The sequence below is a fragment of the Podarcis liolepis genome (genome assembly GCF_965112155.1).
Source record: "Podarcis liolepis genome assembly, chromosome: 3".
NCBI classification, from domain to species: Eukaryota; Metazoa; Chordata; class Lepidosauria; order Squamata; family Lacertidae; genus Podarcis; species Podarcis liolepis.
The window spans coordinates 70,570,712-70,590,819 of NC_139557.1; the positions used below are offsets into that span (position 1 = coordinate 70,570,712).

Consider the following 20,108-nt stretch of genomic DNA (forward strand, 5'->3'; position numbering starts at 1 on the left):
AGAGAATAAGTTAAACAAACCAGTCATTAAAGATGCCAACACTTTGATAATAGTGGGGAAATGTTTCAATCCCCTTGGGCATTCTCTAGCAGACTTGAAAGCTGCCATGCCTAAAAAAGAAAGTTTCAAAGAGATTCTCCAGCATGAAACTGGAATTATTGTAAAATCTGCAAATGATCATACTTAGCCATTACCTGTGAGACTAACTCACTGCGAACACCTTTTTAGGTGTCAGTGTACACTATTTGTGTTGCATTGTCCATTCATTACCAATTAGGAATAGGCTGCTTGCTCTGATTTGATCTTCTGTTTCAGGGAGGGGGTTCAAATATATCCCCACATGCATCGGAAGAAAGTGTGAGGTGTCCATAGGGCGGCTTGGACTGGCTTTGCCTCCTACCAGTTACGTACCCCAGAGCTATGCTCCTTCTGGCCATGTGCACATTCAGTGTACATGGATATATGCACACATGTACCAATGTATGCATGTAGAATTCCACATGGGGGGCGGGTTCTGATTAACCCAGAGGACACTCCCCCCTCATGTGGAGGTGCTCTCTGTATGCACAGCTGTATGCTTGTAGGACCTTTTCTCATGTGGGATGAATGTGTATGCCCAGCTTGGTATGTGGCCGCCTTGCACATTGGTAGTTTGGGGGTGGGGGAGGCTGATGGGGGAAGCAGCTGCCCTCTCAAAAAGATCATGTATTTCACTTATATGTTGGGTTGGGCCCTATAATCTTGCTTCATGAAATGTTCTCCCTGCCTGATGCCTCTGTCTTTACCCCTTACAGTGGTACCTTGGGTTAAGTACTTAATTCGTTCCAGAGGTCCGTTCTTAACCTGAAACTGTTTTTAACCTGAAGCACCACTTTAGCTAATGGGGCCTCCCGCTGCTGCCACGCCGCCGGAGCACGATTTCTGTTCTCATCCTGAAGCAAAGTACTTAACCCAAGGTACTATTTCTGGGTTAGCGGAGTCTGTAACCTGAAGCGTATGTAACCTGAAGCATATGTAACCTGAGGTACCACTGTATGAGCATTTTCCTTAGAAGAAGTCAAGGCAGCCTACATTGCTCTTCCTTTCCCCTCACAACAACCTTGTGTGGTAGGTTATAATTAGAGGCAGTGATAGGCCCCAGGTCACCCAGTGCCCTCTGTTGCTGAGTAGAAGTTTGAACCAGACTCTGCAGTATGAGTCCAACCGCTATACTTCGATGGGAACATTTTTGGCTCTGTGGGCCCTATGTTTATCTCCCTCCACCCCCACAGGTCAACTTTGATGGGTGGGGCTACCCACCTGCCCGTCATCTGGCATCATGATGACTTGTGCTCCTGGGGAGTGGACTCTGCTTCAGCAACATGTTCCCTGTAAGGAACACAGTGGTGAAGCAGCACCCAGTTAGACTGAACCCTGCCTCTGCAGGAGGTCATGGTTGGGGGAGGGGAATGGCTTTTCAGGCCAACTTGGACCTCCTGGTGGGCCAGAATTGGCTCACAGGCCAGAGGCTCCCCACTCCTGCACTATACCATAACTGGCTCCTGTGTTTTGTATAAAATACGCCAGCCAAGGATCTCAGTCTGTGCATCTCACAAAGTACACTTCGGTCCACAAGCAGTGTGTTAGTCTTTGCTGCAACAAATTGATGGAGCTACACCTCTAGAACATATCAAATATCTCTTTTTGAGATACTAAAGGAACTGTGAAACAATTTACTGCTTAATAAACAAATCTACAGATCACAATTTGAAGGAAAGGCTTGTCTTTTCATATTTGTTTCATTTCCTATGTTACAGTAACACACCAGAATCAAAATAGCCTCAAAAAGTGTGTCTTTAACTCTCAACCCTAGCAATTAAAGGTTGCCCTCACTGATTAAAATTGATCTTAAAGCTTTAGCTGATTAATCCACTGATTAAACCAATTAAAGTTTGCAGTAGTCATTCAGTTATTTGATATGAGAGAGAGAGGGGGGAAATAGGAGGACTGGCAGCAAGCGAGTCACTGGAAAACAGTTGGGTTTTCCTTACATATTTCCGCATGTATTTCTCGCTGGGCCACTAGTTGTGGTGATGGGCTTCCACCTTTCTGCATCAGTCCAATACTGAAATAACAGAAAAAGCTGCATGAAGCAATGTAGAATGATACAATTGTAGAGTTGGAAGGAATCCTGAGGATCATCTAGTCCAGTGTTTCCCAACCTTGGGCCTCCAGCTGTTTTTGGACTACAACTCCCATCATCCCTCGCTAGCAAGACCAGTGGTCAAGGATGATGGGAATTGTAGTCCAAAAGCAGCTGGAGGCCCAAGGTTGGGGAACACTGATCTAGTCCAACCCCCTGCAATGCAGGAATATGTAGCTGTCCCATACGGGGACTGAACCTGTGACCTTGGTGTTATCAGCACCATGCTCTAACCAACTGAGCTATGTAGGAACATAAGAAGCTGCCTTATACGAGTCGGACCCGTTGGTCTGTCTAACTTGGTATTGCCTACACCAGGGACAGCCAACCTGGTGCCCTTCAGATGCTGTTGGACTAAAACTCCCATCATCCTTCACCATTGGTTATGCTGGCTGGGGCTGATGGGAACTGTAGTCCAACAGTGTCTGGAGGGCATCCCATTGGCTACCCCTGGTTTACACTGACTGGCAGGAGCTGTCTGGGGACATTCCCAGCCCTATGTGGGATCGTCTTCTGTGTACAAGGCAGATGCTATGCCGCCGAGTTATGGTCCAAAATGGAACAAAGTAGTGGAAGAACAGGAAAAGCTAACCATTGATGGCTATTCTGTCACCCTCTCTCCGTGGCCATTGCTTCTCCTTTAAAGGAGAGATGAGCATAGCTACTGGGAGAACTAGCTAGAGAAAGGAAAAAACTTTGCTGAGGAGCAGTAAGAGAAACAGGCGAGGAAGCAACAAATTCAGGGGTCCAGAAAACTGCCTGGGAGTAGCTAATCTTACCCCCAAATAACCCAGCTCCTGCTGCAGTGTTGACAAGAATGACATGCATTTAAGAGTTAGTACTCCAGCCTGCTGGAGTTAATAATGGGCAACCCCTTTGGATAATGCGTTGTGTAGGAGGACGAGCCACCAGCTTCAAAACTGCAAAGCTATTTTAAGAGTCTTTATTAAAATTGAACCATATTTCACTGGAATCTACTCCCTGGCCCTTCTGTTAAAATATCTCATTAGCACCAGTTTATCATTGAATTTTGAGCTTAATATAGTGACACACACGCGCGCGCGCGCACACACACACACACACACACACACAGAGTGGGTGTCCCACTGTGAGAGTCCTGAATTGCTGGTGACTCCGTAATGAGTTGCGTGTGGGTTTTTACTGGTATGTGTGTTCAGATGAATGATTATGCTTTTGTTTTGTGGGGGTGGAAAGGCGAAGGGTGATGTGTTTTGACATTTGCCGTGCGTTTTCTAGGTTGAGCAATTGCTTGACATGAGCCCTTTTCCCAGGAGCCGATGAGTCTAGCTCTCCTCGCAAGGAGACTTCTTCTCGATTGCTAGAGAATATAACTCTGATTCAGACTAAGCTCTCTGCTTCTGGTAGTGATGGAGCAATGTCTGAGGGGAATAAACGGCTTGGGGCTCTCCGGGGTTCACACACACAAACTGTACGGGCAAAGAAAGGGAAACGTTGATCCTGAGTGCTGTGCATGCTCACACACACCTGAGCTCTGTCTTACATGTTGGGAAGGCTGCAAATACACATTTCACTTTTTATATTTTCTAATTCAGACAGGGTGAACAGATGGGCTAGCCAGCCATGGGGTTTTTGGTTGTTGTTGTTGTTGTTGTTGTTAACACATCTCCTCTTGAGAGGTGCAGCGAGAGAGCTGTAGTGGTTAGAGAACTGGATTCATACCTGGGAGACCAGCATTCAAATCCTCTCTCAGCCATTAAGCTCACTGGGTGACGTTGTCCCAGTCTCTCAGTCCAGCCTTACTCCCAGGGTTGTTGTGAGGATAACAGTGGAGAGGATGGAGAACCATGTATTCCATCTTGAGATTCTTGAAGGAAAGGTGGGGTCGCAATGTAACAATAAACACATAAAAGCAAAATATATTGCCTATACAGTTGTATCTTGGAAGTCAAATGGAATCCGTTCCGGAAGTCCGTTCGACTTCCAAAATGTTCGAAAACCGAAGCACAGCTTCTAATTGGTTGCAGGAAGCTCCTGCAGCCAATCAGAAGCAACGGAAGCCCCGTTGGACACTCGGCTTCCAAAAATAGTTTGCAAACCGGAACAGTCACTTCTGGGTTTGTGGCGTCCGGGAGCCAAAACGTTCGAGAACTAAGCTGTTTGAAAACCAAGGTACGGCTCTATTGGGTTTATTTGGGGTCCACCAAGTTTGTTTTGAGAGCTTTTACTGTGCAGTCTCTGCTCCTGACCCCTGCTGCTGCAGGCCAGTCGCACGCAGAACCCCTCTTATAGAAGGGAGGTCACCATAACTTTTCTTTTTTAAAAAAATAATTTTTATTAAAGATTTCTTAGTTTACAAAAACATGTGCATTTTCTCTTTTTCAAGTTGCTTTTTCTACAGATCAGTTTCATTTGTTATGAGACATTAGTGTCGCATGCAGTATAAGTTTGGGAAGAAAAGAGGGGGAGGGTGGGGTGGGGGTGGGGTGGGGATGCTTCTATTCTTCCACTTACGGTAGTGTATGGCCATATCTTTTCTGACAACTCCTTTAGCTATTGTTTCTAGAAGACTTGGGAGGGAATAATTGTAGTATTGGTGTAGTTTACAGTGGGTGTGAGCAAAAGTGCTTCTGGTAGATCTCTGGGTGATTGGAAGCAATTTGAAGGGTTCTGATTCTTGACAATAGCAAAAGGCTTTCCTCTCTTCTAAATTAGGCTGCTGAGATGAAGAAATCTTGGGAGGGGAAAACCAGGACTGTGAGCTTAGTCTTGTTACTGGGGAAAAAAATTCTGAGCACCCTGTTCCTTCATTCTATGAGTGTGTTGCCTTTCCCAGCCAATGTTTTGTTCACCTGGCTCAGGCTGGTGGGCTTTTAGTTTTAATAAAATAGGTTGTGAACTGCCCTGAGATCTACAGATAAAGGGTGGTATGCTAAATGAAAGAAAGAAAGAAAGAAAGAAAGAAAGAAAGAAAGAAAGAAAGAAAGAAAGAAAGAACCCACAAGCCTAAAGTTGCTCCCCCCCACTTTTTAAAGGATATCCATTGTGCCAAGCAATTTCTCTCTGTAGTTAACATTACTTTTTTAAAAAAACCTACTACAACTACATTCAAATGTATTTCTCTGCAGAGCAATAACAAATGCATTCTATCCCTTTTGGTATTTCATTAGATTCTCAGAATCAGTGAGTACGTAGTACATCACCTCTCTAGAGGTGTATCAGGCCACTGTTGTTCTGTAGGAGCACTCAAGCTGTGGGTCAGCTTAATATGAGCTTAGGCAGGGTTGTTGACTTATAAAAAGATGCTTAGTACATGAATTGCTTTTCTTTTGATGGGAAGCACTGAAACTCGTTGGACTGAAAGACACAGTCTAAAGCCAATGTTCTCGGACAAAGATGCAAAAGAAAGCAGGCTTGCATGTTAGTCCATAAACATCATTTTACCAGCCCACATGCCCACATTTATTAGTCATTGACTAGGTGGATTTAAAAGGGGATTAGACAAATTCATGATGGAGAGGGCTATCCATGGCTCCAAGCCTTTATGGTTGTGCTCTGCCTCCAGCAATGCTTCTGAATGCCAGTTGGTGGAAGCCACAGGAGGGGAGAGTATTCACCTGCTCAAATCCTGCTTGCTGGTTTCCCACATGCATCTGGTTGGCCAGTGTGAGAACAGGGTGCTGGACTAGATGAACCATTGACCAGATCCAGCAGGCTTTAAAAAATACTGCCTTGCTCTTAATTATAAATAAATCAAAGGGGCTTGCAAGGTTCCCAAAATATATAAAACCTAATAAATACAACAAACCCAAAATATCTGAGGTCAATATTGTATTATAAAACTAAGAGCAGGTTAAAATGATGAGAGTTGTTTGGCAGTGGAACAGTCTATCTACCTCAAGAGGTATAGTGGGTTTTCTGTCGCTGGAGGTATTCAGGCTGAGGCCAAATCGGTCAGAGGTGCTGTAGTAGCATCCTGCACAACAGATCCTGTGCCAAGCAGAGATTGGTCCAGATGACATCCAAGGTTACACTCAGCTCTTTGATTTTATGAAAACAATTCCACATAAAAGCAGGGATGCAAAAACTCTAATCTGCATTGACCTGCATCGAATGTGTGAGAGTGCAGGTTTCTGGGGAGGAGATTGTGGCTGCTTTGCTCTTCCTCTAGTCATTCTGTTGTGAGCTAAGCTATGGTTTGGCTTAATATGCCCTCTGAACCCAGATTCATGGTTTATATTGCTCTGCCTTTCTGGTTTACAGCTTGTGGTTTGTCAGAGACAGGCTGGTGCAAACCATGGCTTAGTTAACAGCAGCAAGAGCAAAGTGTCCCTGATCTTCTCTTGAGGAGACTGCATGTCTTCCATGCTCACACTGATGTCTTGGTTTGGCTTAGCATTGTGTGAAAAATGAACTGTTAAATGCTTGGAGAATGAAAAGCTCTTAAAAGCCCATCTAAAGCTTTCAAAACAGAGAGCCAACCACATCTCTGGATGGCAGGAGTTCCATTCCCTGTGTGCTGTAGTAAAAAAAGTTGCTCTCACTTATGCAGATTAGAATTTCATTAAAAACAAAGGGAGTATTTTCCAATAGACAGGGCAATAACTACAAAGATGCAATGCCATGAGAATTCTATTCTGACTAATTAAAAGTTGGTACCTCTTTAATGAGGTATTTTATCTTGTGCAAGAAAAGCAGGTACTTGTCAGTGGTCTAACACAATACAGCGTGCCAAATCCTAGTATGTTTATTGGTAGAAGGTAATGCAGAAAACTACCATTCTTGGAAAGTGCCAAATGTTGCCAAAATTGTATTTAGTGTTTTTATACCCTCAAATCTAGAGCAAAACCCTCTTTTAAAACAAACTTAAAACAAACAAATCAACATATAAATTCTTTTAAAAAAAGACTTACCTAAAATTAGAGGAGGCCAGAGCAAGATGTTACAAGTTTGAGGGTGGAGTTTGCTCACATCTACTTGAGAGAAAACTGTTTTAATACCAGCTGTACTATCTGGTGTATGTTTTCCCCGTGAAAGGAACATTCACCCAAGTGTTGGGGGGGGGGGGAAGGCGGAAAAGCTTTCTCCCAAGTGGCATTAGGTACTTAGAGCAGTGTTTCCCAACCTTTTTTGGGCAAAGGCACACTTGTTTCATGAAAAAAATCTCGAGGCACACCACCATTACAGCCCCGTGACGTCAGCGCGCAGCGTCACACTGGGAGGGACGCACGAAAGTGTAAGTTTCAATTTTTTCCCCTCCCCCTTGCCTTCCTTCTGTGCCAACCGCCAAAAAGCCAAGAATCGCGGGACCGCCGGCGGAGGGGGGGAGGGCGAGCGGAGGCAGCGGCGAGCCCTGTTCCTCCCCATCCGCCCCATTCCGTGCAAGGAGCGCGAACAGGTGTGAGAAGGGGGTCAAACCTGCGGGTCGGCGCCGGGGAACCTCCAAGCTTTGGGGGTGGGGGGGAGGCAGCAAAGCGAGGCAGGAAGGAGAGCGCGGCTTGGCGAAGTACTCGGCGGCGAAGGCCAGCAGGTCCGGCGGCCGGTGCCGCAGCACCTCCACCGTGTAGCCCTGCAGCAGCTCAGTCAGACCCGGCGGGATCTCGATGCTCATCTTGTAGCCGAGGCGCGCGGGAGACTCAACAGACGGGCCCGGGAGAGAGAGAGAGAGACACGACGGAGAGAGAGCGGGAGTCCCTGCTCGCCGCCGCCGTCGCTACAACTACTGTGGCGGTTGGTCGTGGCTGTCGCCGCCGCTGCCCACCTCTATCTATCTCTCCCCCTCAGCTTTCTACACGGGCCTGGAGCCGGAGGTGGGGGGTGGCCGCCACCGCTTTCTCCGCCTCCACGTCCTGCCTCCTCCTCCTCGAGCCCTCTGTCAGCCCTGAGGGAACCACCGCGCTCGCGCTGCCGCTCTCTGACACGCGAGAAATAGAAAGGAACGGAGTGGCGGGGTAGTCGGGGGAAGGAGGGGCCGGAACGGAAGCGCGAGGCGAGCTGCGCATGCCCAGCAGGAAGCGGTGGAGAGCGCCACAGAGAGAGAGAGAGAGAAGCAAGGGAGGGCGGGGAGTGGGCGGGAACACGCTTCATGCGTCACAATAACGGACAAGGGGCGCTCGAGGGATAGATTAGGACCTAATTTGACTTTTACCAAAAAAAAAAAAATCTTTTTAATTTTTCCCACGGCACACCAGGCAACATCTCGCGGCACACTAGTGTGCCGCGGAACAGTGGTTGGGAAACACTGACTTAGAGTAACCTCCTATCTCTCAAGCTTATAGCTTACATCTGCCCACGTTGCTTCATCTAGACAGGCACCTGGGAAAACTCTGTAACCATTGCCTTAGGTTCTGACCCAGAGCTCTTTCACCCATAGCTTCCCCAAGATTCAAGACTCCTGGCAATATATAGCAGCTTCCAGGAAATCCCTCGGTAATTAATAATTGCCCTAATTGCCCAATTCTAAATGGCTGGTGAATAATCCTTTCTTGGGCATGTCAAGGTCTATGCTGTGCACCAGCTATCTTGTTCCAGATGTTATGAAGCAGCATATTGAAGGTTTCAATTGATTTCCCTTACTTTCTTTAGTTCTGTGTTGTTTGCTCCCCCCGCTCCTTATTTCTAGGAAAGCTATGAAAAAAGGGTACTTTGCTCTTAGGGTCTGCAGCAAGAAATTGTGTTTTTCTGTGTATGTGTTGTACAAAAGCAGAGGCTACAATTGTGTAATGGTCTATTGTGGAAGGCCCATTCTCTTGCGGTAGGTTGCCCTTTAAAAGGTACTTTGTGTAGCAGGTGGTTTAGGAGATGGTGAGGAGATTCTAAGAAATGGGAGTTGAAGAGATTCAGAGAAGGAGGCTTGAACATTTGAAAGAGGAAAAGAGAGCTGAGGAGGCGGCAGAGAGAATTAGCCAAAAGAATCATCCAGAGCCTAACAGTGCAGGAGAAAAATGAAACCACCTAACCTGGTAGCATTTATCCAGCAGCAGCTTCACCGTCTGGGAGTCTGAATTTTATTGAGATTCATCCCTCCTTTTTGGATTAAGGTTAAATACTTGCCTTAAATTGTATTTCACCAGAGTTGTTTCCCTTTCTCCCCCCTCCCCCTGCCTCAGCTTATTAAGTAAATCCAGCTGTTACTTTCCCATTTTAGTGAGTTGACTGCTAGTTTCCTCCTGTATACTTTCTGGAAGTGAAGGGACTGGAAGTGCTGGGTGCTAATTTGGGGCCTTGGCATTATGTCTCTTTACATAGTTTTGAAGCGAAATACCTAGGATCCATAGATCCCTTGCCCCCAAACAAATTAGTTGCTTGTAGGGAACTTGGGTCATGGCTGTTTGTTTGTTTGTTTCTACAAATAAATAATAAATTCTCACTGTCACATTCTGCCTTGAATTACCAGATTCTGAACATGCTGTGAGTGGCTGGAATACTGCCTGGGCAATATGGGGTGCTTCTCCTTTCTCCAGGGTTGGGGATATTTTGTCACTGTTTGTTGTATATCTTCCTTCTGCCATTCCTATGCTCTCTCTCTTTCCCCCAATCTCTCTTGCTTCAGATGGCAGAATAAAAGTATTCTCTAAACTGAAAGAGATTCCTAATTCAAGGTCCCTTGCCTAGCTTTCTGATAGGGTCTGCATCTGATAAACCGATGATTCTCTGCTTATGTCTGCATGCCTTTCCTGTCCCCTGCTTTGCACTGGTGATCAGGGATACAATATTCTTTGGCAGGGTTGCTGCTGCTGTACATTATTGGTTAGCAAAAAGTCTGATTAGCAATGATGGTGCCAGTTGTAGGCTGCCAGCTGTGAAGTAGTCGGGGCTGAAATGCCATGTGGGGTTTCATCAGCCACTTTTTATGGCTATGGCTGAGAAACAAGGCTCCTTTTCATTTTATATGAGTAGCAATCCCCTGGAATATGATCCTGGGATATTAATGCTGTGCATTAAGTATGATTAGGGAACTCTCCTGTCTTCAACAGTCTCTTGAATTGCTGCGTATTGTTACCGTGCCATTAATGTGATTCATCAGCTTTGAAACAGCTTGTCCATTGCAAAGGAATTATGTGAATGTATTAACTTTGTAAAGCTTTTTGAAGTTCTGCTGGCAATAATCAATATGAAGCCATGCCCAAGGCTTTTAAGGCAATTTGGCCATGCTCTTTTCTCTAGACTGAATTGCTTTTTCCCATGGAAGTATTAGTGAAGAGATAAGAAGTGATAACGTTATTGCATTTAGCGGGTGACAAGAGTGCCAGCTGCACAGCAGTAATGCAATAGCGTAGATGCAAAGTCCTCAACATCAACAGGTGTGTATGTTTCCCCTTCACATAGGGCTTAGAAAGCATGGAAATTCTTCACCACTCGCCTACTATTCACCCATGGAACAATTCCTGAGAAATCATTTGACATCTTTCACCACCACGGTTGCATTCATATCTTTTCCCTGTTGGTGTCTTGCAGTGTAATTGTTTCTCCAGTTTTTAGGAAATGTTAGTGCTTTGGACACAACTGCAGAACAAAGCTTTCAGATGGGAGCACACTACTATTTCTTCGAGTCTTGAGGTGCAGCTTTTGATGTGGCCGGTGACAGCATGCAACCCTGCTTCTTTGTCATCTCCCAGCGCTTCTATCAGTGCCTTCCCCACCCTCTGTTCAACTTGCCAGTGGTGTGTGTGGCAGGTGGGGAGGGAGGTACAGTGGTACCTCGGGTTACATACGCTTCAGGTTACATACGCTTCAGGTTACATACGCTTCAGGTTACAGACTCCGCTAACCCAGAAATAGTACCTTGGGTTAAGAACTTTGCTTCAGGATGAGAACAGAAATCATGCTCCGGTGGCGTGGCAGCAGCAGGAGGCCCCATTAGCTAAAGTGGTGCTTCAGGTTAAGAACGGACCTCCGGAACAAATTAAGTACTTAACCCGAGCTCCCACTGTATGTCAGTTTCACAACTGCCTTGTTGGTTTCACAGTGATAGGGCACTCAAATTTCCATTTAAAAACAAGTCCCCTCTTTAGAACAGCAGCAGTGGTGGTGCAATTAATGTAATTTTGTCTTCTCTTTGGTGAATCCCATTTGTTTCTTGTGCTGGCTGGCAGAGGAACAGATTGAAAGAGATTGTAGTGCTGGAAAAGGTTCAGAAAAGGGCAACTGAAATGATTGAGGGGATGCAGCATCTCCTGTATGAGGAAACACTATAATATTTGGGCTTCTTTAATTTAGAGAGAAGGCAAGTGAAATGGGATATGATAGAGGTGTATAAAAATATGCATGGTATATTTCTCCCATGGAAGTATTAGCCAACAGAATGTGGGCAGAGAAAAATCCTCCCTTCCCCGTTTTGTAATGCTAGAACTCAAGGACATCCAGTGAATAATCCATCACCACCACCACCACCATCATTTATTCAATTTATGTATCACCCTTTATCAAAAGCTCTCAGGGCAGTGTACAACATTAGAAACGCATTACAAAACATCAATGATAAAAACATAGCAAAATGCATGCTGACAGACAGCCTAAGAGTAAATAATCATAACCATCCTCTCCCCCACACTTACACAGGGCATAGATTATTTAATAGCCATAGGTAAACAACAGTGTTTTTGCCTGGCATCTGAAGACATGTAATGATGGTGCCAGATGAGCCTCTCTGGGGAGAGCAATTGGGGAGCCGTCACAGAAGAGGCCCATCCTCTTGTTGCCACCCTCTGAACCTCTCAGAGTGGACACATAGAGAAGAGCCTCAGATGACAAGTGCAGGGTCCAGGTTGGTTTGTATGGGGAGTGGCAATCCTTAAGGGATTGAAGTGCTGAGCTATGTTAAGTGCAACACCAGCACTTTGAATTGGGTCCAGAAACTAATTGGCAGCCAGTGCAGTTGTGCCAGGATTCGCACCAGCTGAAGTTTCTGAACTGTCTTCAGAGGCAGCCCCATATATAATGCATGACAGTAATCCAACCTCGATGTTACCAGAGCATAAGCCACAGAAGTTAGGCTATCCCTGTCCAAATAGGGGTGTAGTTGGGCCACCAGTTGAAGCTGACAGAGGGCACTCCCGCCACTGAGGTCACCTGGGCCTCAAGTGACAGTAGTGGATCCAGAAGCGCCCCCAAGCTACGTACTTGCTCCTTAAGAGCGAGTGTGACCCCCTCAAGAGCAGGCAATCGTCCACCCATCCAGCCCAGGGAATGATCCACTAACGGTGCCTCAGTCTTATCTGGATTGAGCTTCAGTTTACTGGCTCTCATCCAATCCATTACCAAGGCAAGACAAACAGTCCAGGCTGTAACTCTGCTGTAGTTTTAGTCCAGATCAGACTCCCACTCTTTCTTTTAATTATGGACAGATTACATTTACATGGGGATTAAGTAATGCACAATTAGCACTGAACAGGACTGGGATTAGTGCAGGCTTCCTCAACTTCGGCCCTCCAGATGTTTTGATATTACAATTCCCATCATCCTTGACCACTGGTCCTGCTAGCTAGGGCTCATGGGACTTGTAGGCCAAAAACATCTGGAGGGCCAAGGTTGAGGAAGCCTGGATTAGTGCTACCGTAACTAAAACATCTGCTGTTGCTTGGAAGCACCCCTGCTTGTGCATTCCCCCCTGTCACTTCTGCAACAAGGTTTTGAAGATTTGAGATGTTGCAAAAGGCTGCATAGCTTATTAACCGTCTGTTGTGGTTTACCAGGTGCTTAAATTTCTAAAGAGGAAAAGTAAAGTCAAGACAAGAATATCAAGCAACTAGGCTTCATCTTTAGCAATGAAGATGGAGAAGCCTTTAACCTTTATTTGACCATTGCAAAAGTCATTGTTTATCCTAGAATTAGTAGCAACCCCTTTATCCTCTACCCTGATATAGCTACATATCTCCAGTGCTGGCATTGCATCTGAACGGATTCCGGTCCCAATAGCCATTGTATATCATAAGGCTGCTCTAGGTTTCTCACATACATGGTGTGGTCCTGCCTACATTTTTTTTTATATACTGGGAGATGAAATAAGTCCATGTAGACCAGTAGAATAGCTATGGAAGTAGCTTTGTGGCCAGCTGGGGAAGACTGAAGAGCAGAGTCCACATGGCTTGTAAACTGAAGATGCCCTATCTTCGTCATATATTAAGGAAAGGAAATAACTTGTGATAGTCATTCAAATAACTCTGATGGCCCTCTTTGAATAGGTAGTTTTTGTCTTTGTTAATTGATTGGGTCACTACCCTGTAAAGATATGATGATGGCAAGATCTCTGAGCTTTCACAGGCTACAAAGGCATCTGGGCTACAGCTGTCCTGATTACACAACTCAGGTCTGAAATATTGGCCTTGTTCAGTTTCCTTTTCTTAGACAAAAAATATCCAACCTGCTACTCATTCTGATGGACACAATCATGAAAAAATTCATTTGTATAGTAAGTAGTAGGTACGATGAAGCCTGCTCAAATACCCCATTAACATATACTGTATAGTAAAATTTATCCACCTAGCATCTGCCCAATCAACATCAACTGTGTGAAATGCAGAGCATAATGTTCACCAACTGGCTACATGACTATTAACCAAGACTTGAAATGCAGCTGTGATATGGCCATGGCTCTCAGTTCTTTGTTGTTTGTCACTTTGAGGCCTCAGAAAGTACTTTGCCTTAAATCTTAATCATGATTTCACAGCTCAAGAGCTTGATGTACAAGATGGCATTAAACCTTGCTGGTAGTTTCCCCCTTTTCTTTTTTAATCCATTATGCGCTTCACATCTCTTTGCATGTGTCATAAATTGATATAAATAACACATGTTATTAATTCAGAAGGAAATTGCCCAAATAAATCAGGCAGCTTGGAACAACATGGAATACTGGTTAAACAATTGGGCATATTTTGTGTCTCTGTACAAGATGTGTTGAGGTGAAATTGGTTTTTCAATTTGTTTCCTCTAATGGATAAAACCCAGTTAAAGCAACCAAACCAAGCTGTATGTAGCATTATCAGCTTCTTATTCAAGCTGATCAAATCCCAAGTTCCTCATAAAAAGAGCACTCCTCAACAATATGTTACAGTATTATACTAAAACAAACATGCTATTTGAACTCTATGTATTCCACACTAAATTAGATCATACAAAGATTTACCCATCCAAAAACAAATTTAGATAGCCAAGGGGGCCCTAAACTGATACATTCAAAGTAAATTGCGACGGTGCATGTTCCTTGGAAGCAAGCAGCATTTACAGTGGTACCTCGGGTTACAAACACTTCAGTTTACAGATTCCGCTAACCCGGAAGTACAGTCATACCTCGGGTTAAATATGCTTCGAGTTGAGCGCGTTCGAGTTGCGCTCCTTGGCAACCCGGAAGTAACGGAGCGCGTTACTTCTGGGTTTCGCTGCTCACACATGCGCACTCAAAATGACGTCATGCACATGCGCAGAAGCGACAAAAAGCAACATGCGCGTGCGCAGACGTGCCATCGCTAGTTACGTTTACCTCTAGATGTGAACGGGGCTCCGGAACGGATCCCATTCGTATCTAGAGGTACCACTGTAGTACCTCGGGTTAAGAACTTTACCTCAGGATGAGAACAGAAATCGCACGGCGGCAGCAGGAGACCCCATTAGCTAAAGTGGTACCTCAAGTTAAGAATGGTTTCAGGTTAAGAATGGACCTCCAGAACAAATTAAGTTCGTAACCAGAGGTACCACTGTACTTGGAAGCTCCAGTTGCTTTGGTGAGGGGTGTGGGTGGGGCAGAGAGAGCGAGAAGAGAAAGCAACTTTTAAAAGTAGGATCACAAATTTTGCTTCCTTTCCTCCAGTCTTTGAGGAAGACTAGTCAAAGGAAAAGCACATAAATGCCTTTGCTTTTGTAGACTTCCCCATCTGAAAGATACAACTGAATGAGTGGGAGATAATGCATAGATTCTTCCCTCGCCTCTCCTCCCACTTGTCTTTGGGAACCTCAGATTTTCTCAGAGCCTCTTGATTAGAAGTAGGAGGCATTTGGAAAGACTCTGGAATAGTACTATTTATTTTTATTTTATTTTATTTATATACTGCCCTTCATCCAAGAAGTTTACAACAAAAAGCATTCTCAGAAGTGGACAGTCTTGTGGAGAGAGCACTCAGTGTACAGTGCCTGCTTGTGGAGTTGTATCATCCATAATACTTTACTGGTTCTAAATGCCGCACTAGTGGGGCTTTGCTGTGTGCAGTGTGATTGTAGCTATGCACACTTGCCAAGTCCAAAAGCTAGGTAGTATCTTCACTTCCATGCATTATCTCTGTGCAATGTAGGCAAAAGCATTATTCATTTTGTAAAAAGAGATCTTACAGTAAGAATATTTCTGCTGAGGAAATTCTGCCTTGTTCTGCGTAACCAGAAAATCGAATATTTTGCATACACTTTTGCTTTCAGATTCTTCTGTGTGGCAAATACTGTTGGTTTCATGTACTATGATTGGAAAGTAACTTCTTTTTACTGGCCCGAAAGTGTTATAAATTGAATATCCTTCCCTGTTGAAGGACGGGTTCTCTGTGTAAAGCAACTGTGCAAGTAATCTTTAAGGATCTTTTTCTTTACTTTCTTTTAATGCAATAAATGCATATTTCCCCTCATATGTTGTACATGGTATGGCCAGTTTCCCTGAGAGTAGCACTTTTGTCATGGAGATATTCTATTTTCTGAGTGTGCAATGTATATCTTGTATGGGGGACAGGGGAGGGGGACATGATATTCCTGACCTAGTTCATAAATTAGTACCATGTTTGCTCGTTGGACTGTGGTACCAACAGGATATTGTTTGTGATGACCTTGTTACCAAATATTTGGTACTTTTTATTTATTATTTATTTGAAGGCCATGTGCAGGGAGGGGCATAGCAGCTTTCTTCTTGTACAACCAAGCTATCACCTCATTTTTTATTTTTTTTTAATGTGTGGGTGAGATATTGCCATGTAGTCACAGAAAATCCTCATAAGGATGATTGTATCAGATGTAATATTCTTCATGTTATCAGAGCATCTTTGTTTATTTTGAAGCCTCCAGAAGTCCTCAGTACTTACATTTATATGAAATGTGGGCTTGGAGAAACAGGAGAAGGCTCCTGGAATGTTAATAAGCAAAATCAGCCCTCTCCTATCAGGTCATATAGGCCAGAGGGGCTGATTAGAAGGTTTTAATCAGCAAAGTGGATGTCAACAGGGTTGGTATTCTAAAATTAGGAACTGATTACCTGCAGCTGACATGGCCACATGTCATTATTTAAAATCTAGTTTCTTAACATCTGCCTTCACAGTATTATACATTGCCACCCACAGGCTGTTGCTGAGGAGAAGCCTCTGAATGAGCCTAAAAGTATACAGAAACCTTTATTTGCCTGCATAGACATCCAGAAAAAGGGGGTTCTCTTTTACCAGGGAGACCAAAATGGACAAACAGTTGCTTAAGAGCTGGCCCTGGTAAAAAAGGGGAGGTGAAAGGAGGAAAGTGAAGGTGGGTCTGGAGAAGGGGTGGAGGTAATGTTTTGCCGACTCTGCAATCATCCTCTGAGGCCCTTCTTCATTTGCCCACTGCATGAGAGGTCCAGAGGGTGGCAACATGAGAACAGGCCTTTTCTGCAGTGGCTCCCTGCTTGTGGAATGCTCTTCCCAGGGAGGCTCGTCTGATGCACTTTGCTTAACAACAACAACAACTTTATTTATACCCTACCCATCTGGCTGGGTTTTCCCAGCCACTCTTTAAGCACCAGATATCTTTAGGCACCAGGCAAAAACAGTCCTCTTCTCCCCCAGACCCTTGGCTAATTAAACACTCTGTGGCCTTTTAAACTGTGGGAGGGTATTGTTTTTGTTCCATTTTTGCATTTTTATATTCTAAACTTCCCTGTGATCTTCAGATGAGGGGTGGTATAGAAATTTATTAAATAATAAAAATAAAAAAGAATTCACTAATTAACATTAAGAATTCACTAATGAACATACAAAGAAAATTAAGTGGAAGAATACCTTTGAGTATGGTATTAGCTGTTGGACATAATGTATTGCAGGCAAAGGATGTGTGGGAAGAGTTGTGCTGAAGTATTGGGTCCTGTCCAGTGGAAATTTCTAACATTCAAGCCTTACATTTGGGGGAAGGTCCCATTTATTTAAATGGAACTGTCTTTCTAATAAATATGTTAAAATTTATGGTCTAAATATATTGACCTAAATCTATTGAATCCCAGGTATTTATGCCTGCTGTGAACTGCAGTACCACTTGACAATTTCAGAGCAGATTCCAGATGCATTATGAGCTTCTGCTTTCGATTTCAAAGGTATGTGGATTCCACCTGAATTATTCCCTTGCACACACTACTGGCAGCTTAGAAATGTGTGTTCTTCTAACCTGTAGTGAGTACAAGGGGATAAATCAGGAACATGCTAGGTCTTCTCCTGTAACAGTTTGGTTGGCTTTGGCTGGTAAACGGTATTAATTGGGAACCACTAAATATAATAAATATAAAAATAAATGACAGAATATATACTGTATCCAGTTTTTAACATTTTTCTTTTCTCCCATAGATAAGGCCAAAGCTGTGACTTTCTAGCAGATAGCAGTCATGAGATTGATAGTCGATGAGAAAAAGTGACTGTGTGGGGTTCCTCTGCACAGTGCCAGCCAGCTGTTGATCATTTGTAAGCGCCGTGGGGTCTTATGTAGTACCAGAAACTAGGCCTGTAAGTCCTTTTGCCAGCTTTTCACTTGGCAGGAGGAATGAAATGGGAAGAAACCTGTTTTAGAGCTGTTTTGCAAAAAGTCACAAGTGCTCGTTTTTGCATTGAGGAGGAGGGGTTCTGAGCTTTATCATTGGTCATCTGTTTGCGCACTCTAAAAAAAAATATCTAGAGCATTAAGTAGCAAACTAGGACACCTATACCTAGCCACCTTTCTAGGCAGAGATCAAAGCAACAGGGAACTTTTAAGAGCTGCTACTGGCTTCATCAAAAGCGGCAGTCTTGATGTTCAGTTCTCCTGTGACTACACTGGGGAGCATGCATGCACAAACTCCAAAGAATCCAGTGTATCTTGTATGACGATTCTGTGAGTGTTACAAAACATTTCTGCTCCAATCCTATACCTCCTTACCTTTGAGTAAGCCCCAGTGAACTCAGTGGGTCATGCGTTTGAGTAGGCAAGTCTAGCAATATCAATGGAGTGTCCAGTTCATCATGTGTTGCATGATGGTGGGAGAACTTTAAATCCCCATTTGCGACTTTGTCACAACAAACTTTTAAGTTAGGTCACTGTTACTCATATTTTACAAGTGGAATACTGATAACTGGTGGCTTGGTCTAGTCCACTTGGAGAATTCATGACCTGGCATGTATTTGAAACTAGATCTCTACTCCAGAATTCTACCTCCAGGAGCATCTTGGCTCTTAGCGTTTGAATGAAAAAGAGTAAGCATTAATTTTGGTTTTAAAATTATTTCTATTTTATTTTTTAATTTACAAAAAATGTTGTTTACAATTTTAGTATGCATGCAGTATGTATTCTAAGTGGTGGACCACTTAATGATGGAATAGCAGAAGGTATTGAGAATACTTAATTTCTATTGGATAAAAAAACACCACACAAAGGGGAGGATTAATGTTTATTGGCTGTAAAGAAGCTTCTCTGCTCTGCCAAGATTGGCAGAGAAGAATTGTTCTTTTTGCTTAGAAGCCAAGAAGAAAAAGATGGAGGGACAGAGGAGGGCTGTTCTACCTAGAAGTTTGTAAAGCACAATCTATGAGATTAGAATGGTCTGTTTTGAATAGTCTGTTGGAATAGGGTAGGACTGATTCCATCCAGCATTCCCAGTTGGGGCTGGGAGTGGGAGAGGCCACTGCTTGAAATTCTGGAGTGCCGGTGTTGACAGTACTGAGCTAGATGGATAAGTGGCCGAATTAGGTATACATCAGTTAGCTCCCTATGTTTAAAATTGGGAAATATTTATGTTTCAACTATGTAGCAAAGACCTGTTCTTTGTTTTTAACATTGTAAAAACTGTGGTATTCAAGTTTGGGAGAATCCTGCACTTACCACAACACTACCAAAAGGTTGTCTTTTAAGAGGTGGCTATATTTGTAGCAGAGGTGACTACATCTAGTTTTAGGCGACAGGCCAGAACTTTCATTTTTACCTGTGCTTTTGGCCTTTAATTTGAAGTTTTAAAGTGTTTGTGGCATCTTTGGATAAGGCAGAATCTGCTAGACCTCTCATATTTGCATAATGTGGTGTTTCCTCACCTATTGATTGTGTTTATTATCATTGATTTTAGTATTTCTGTTGTGTTTGTAAATTTAACAACAATAATAGAAATCAGATAATTATTTTCAGAAAAAGTCAGCAGTGGCAGCTACTGTGTTTGTAAATGAGATCAGTAGTCCTGCAAACTGGAAAAATATAAAATATCAGTGAATAAGTACATGGGGTGATCTGGATGCTGCACAGTGTAACTAGCCATGATCAAAAGCAATTAAGGCAAAGTAAAATAAGGGTTGATTAGCTAGTAGTTGACTAGTAGAAAGATTATTGATGTATTTATATCTCTAGACTGAGAATAACATACCTGATACTGCAGGGGATTGGACTAGATGACCCTTTGGGTCCTTCCAACTTTACAATTCTATGATATGATAGGTATCTGCTAGAAAACTACATCAGGATGCTAGATGAGGAGGTGCACAAGGAAGCAAAGAACATGAGCTAGCACGGTTAGATTCTTTCACAGTCAGTCAACTTATTTTGTCCACAACATTGACATGACACTGTTCTTCTGGTTCCAATTAAGACAGTATAGATTGCATCAGGGAGCAGCTTGGGCCTTACATAGCAACTGCTTCTCTTCTTCTTAGGAAATCCCAGTTCCATATTTGGAGAACCACGGATTTAAATAGAATGAGACAGGATGTGATTGGTATATATTCCCGGTTTA

The 20,108-nt window shown here is 43.7% G+C and overlaps 1 protein-coding gene across 5 annotated transcripts in view; it reads left to right on the forward strand.

Annotated features, from left to right (window-relative positions):
* Positions 1-20,108, forward strand: part of TULP4 (TUB like protein 4) — a 96,089-nt gene that overhangs the window by 6,855 nt on the left and 69,126 nt on the right. The window contains exon 1 of one of the 5 annotated variants that reach the window (XR_014524369.1): positions 17,378-17,462. The exons of 3 other annotated variants lie outside the window; for them this stretch is intronic. The gene's annotated coding sequence lies outside the window, so the exon portion shown is untranslated. Of the gene's footprint in view, positions 1-17,377; positions 17,463-17,803; positions 17,824-20,108 lie in introns of those variants that run through there. One more of the 5 variants, XR_014524370.1, reaches the window with a different exon arrangement.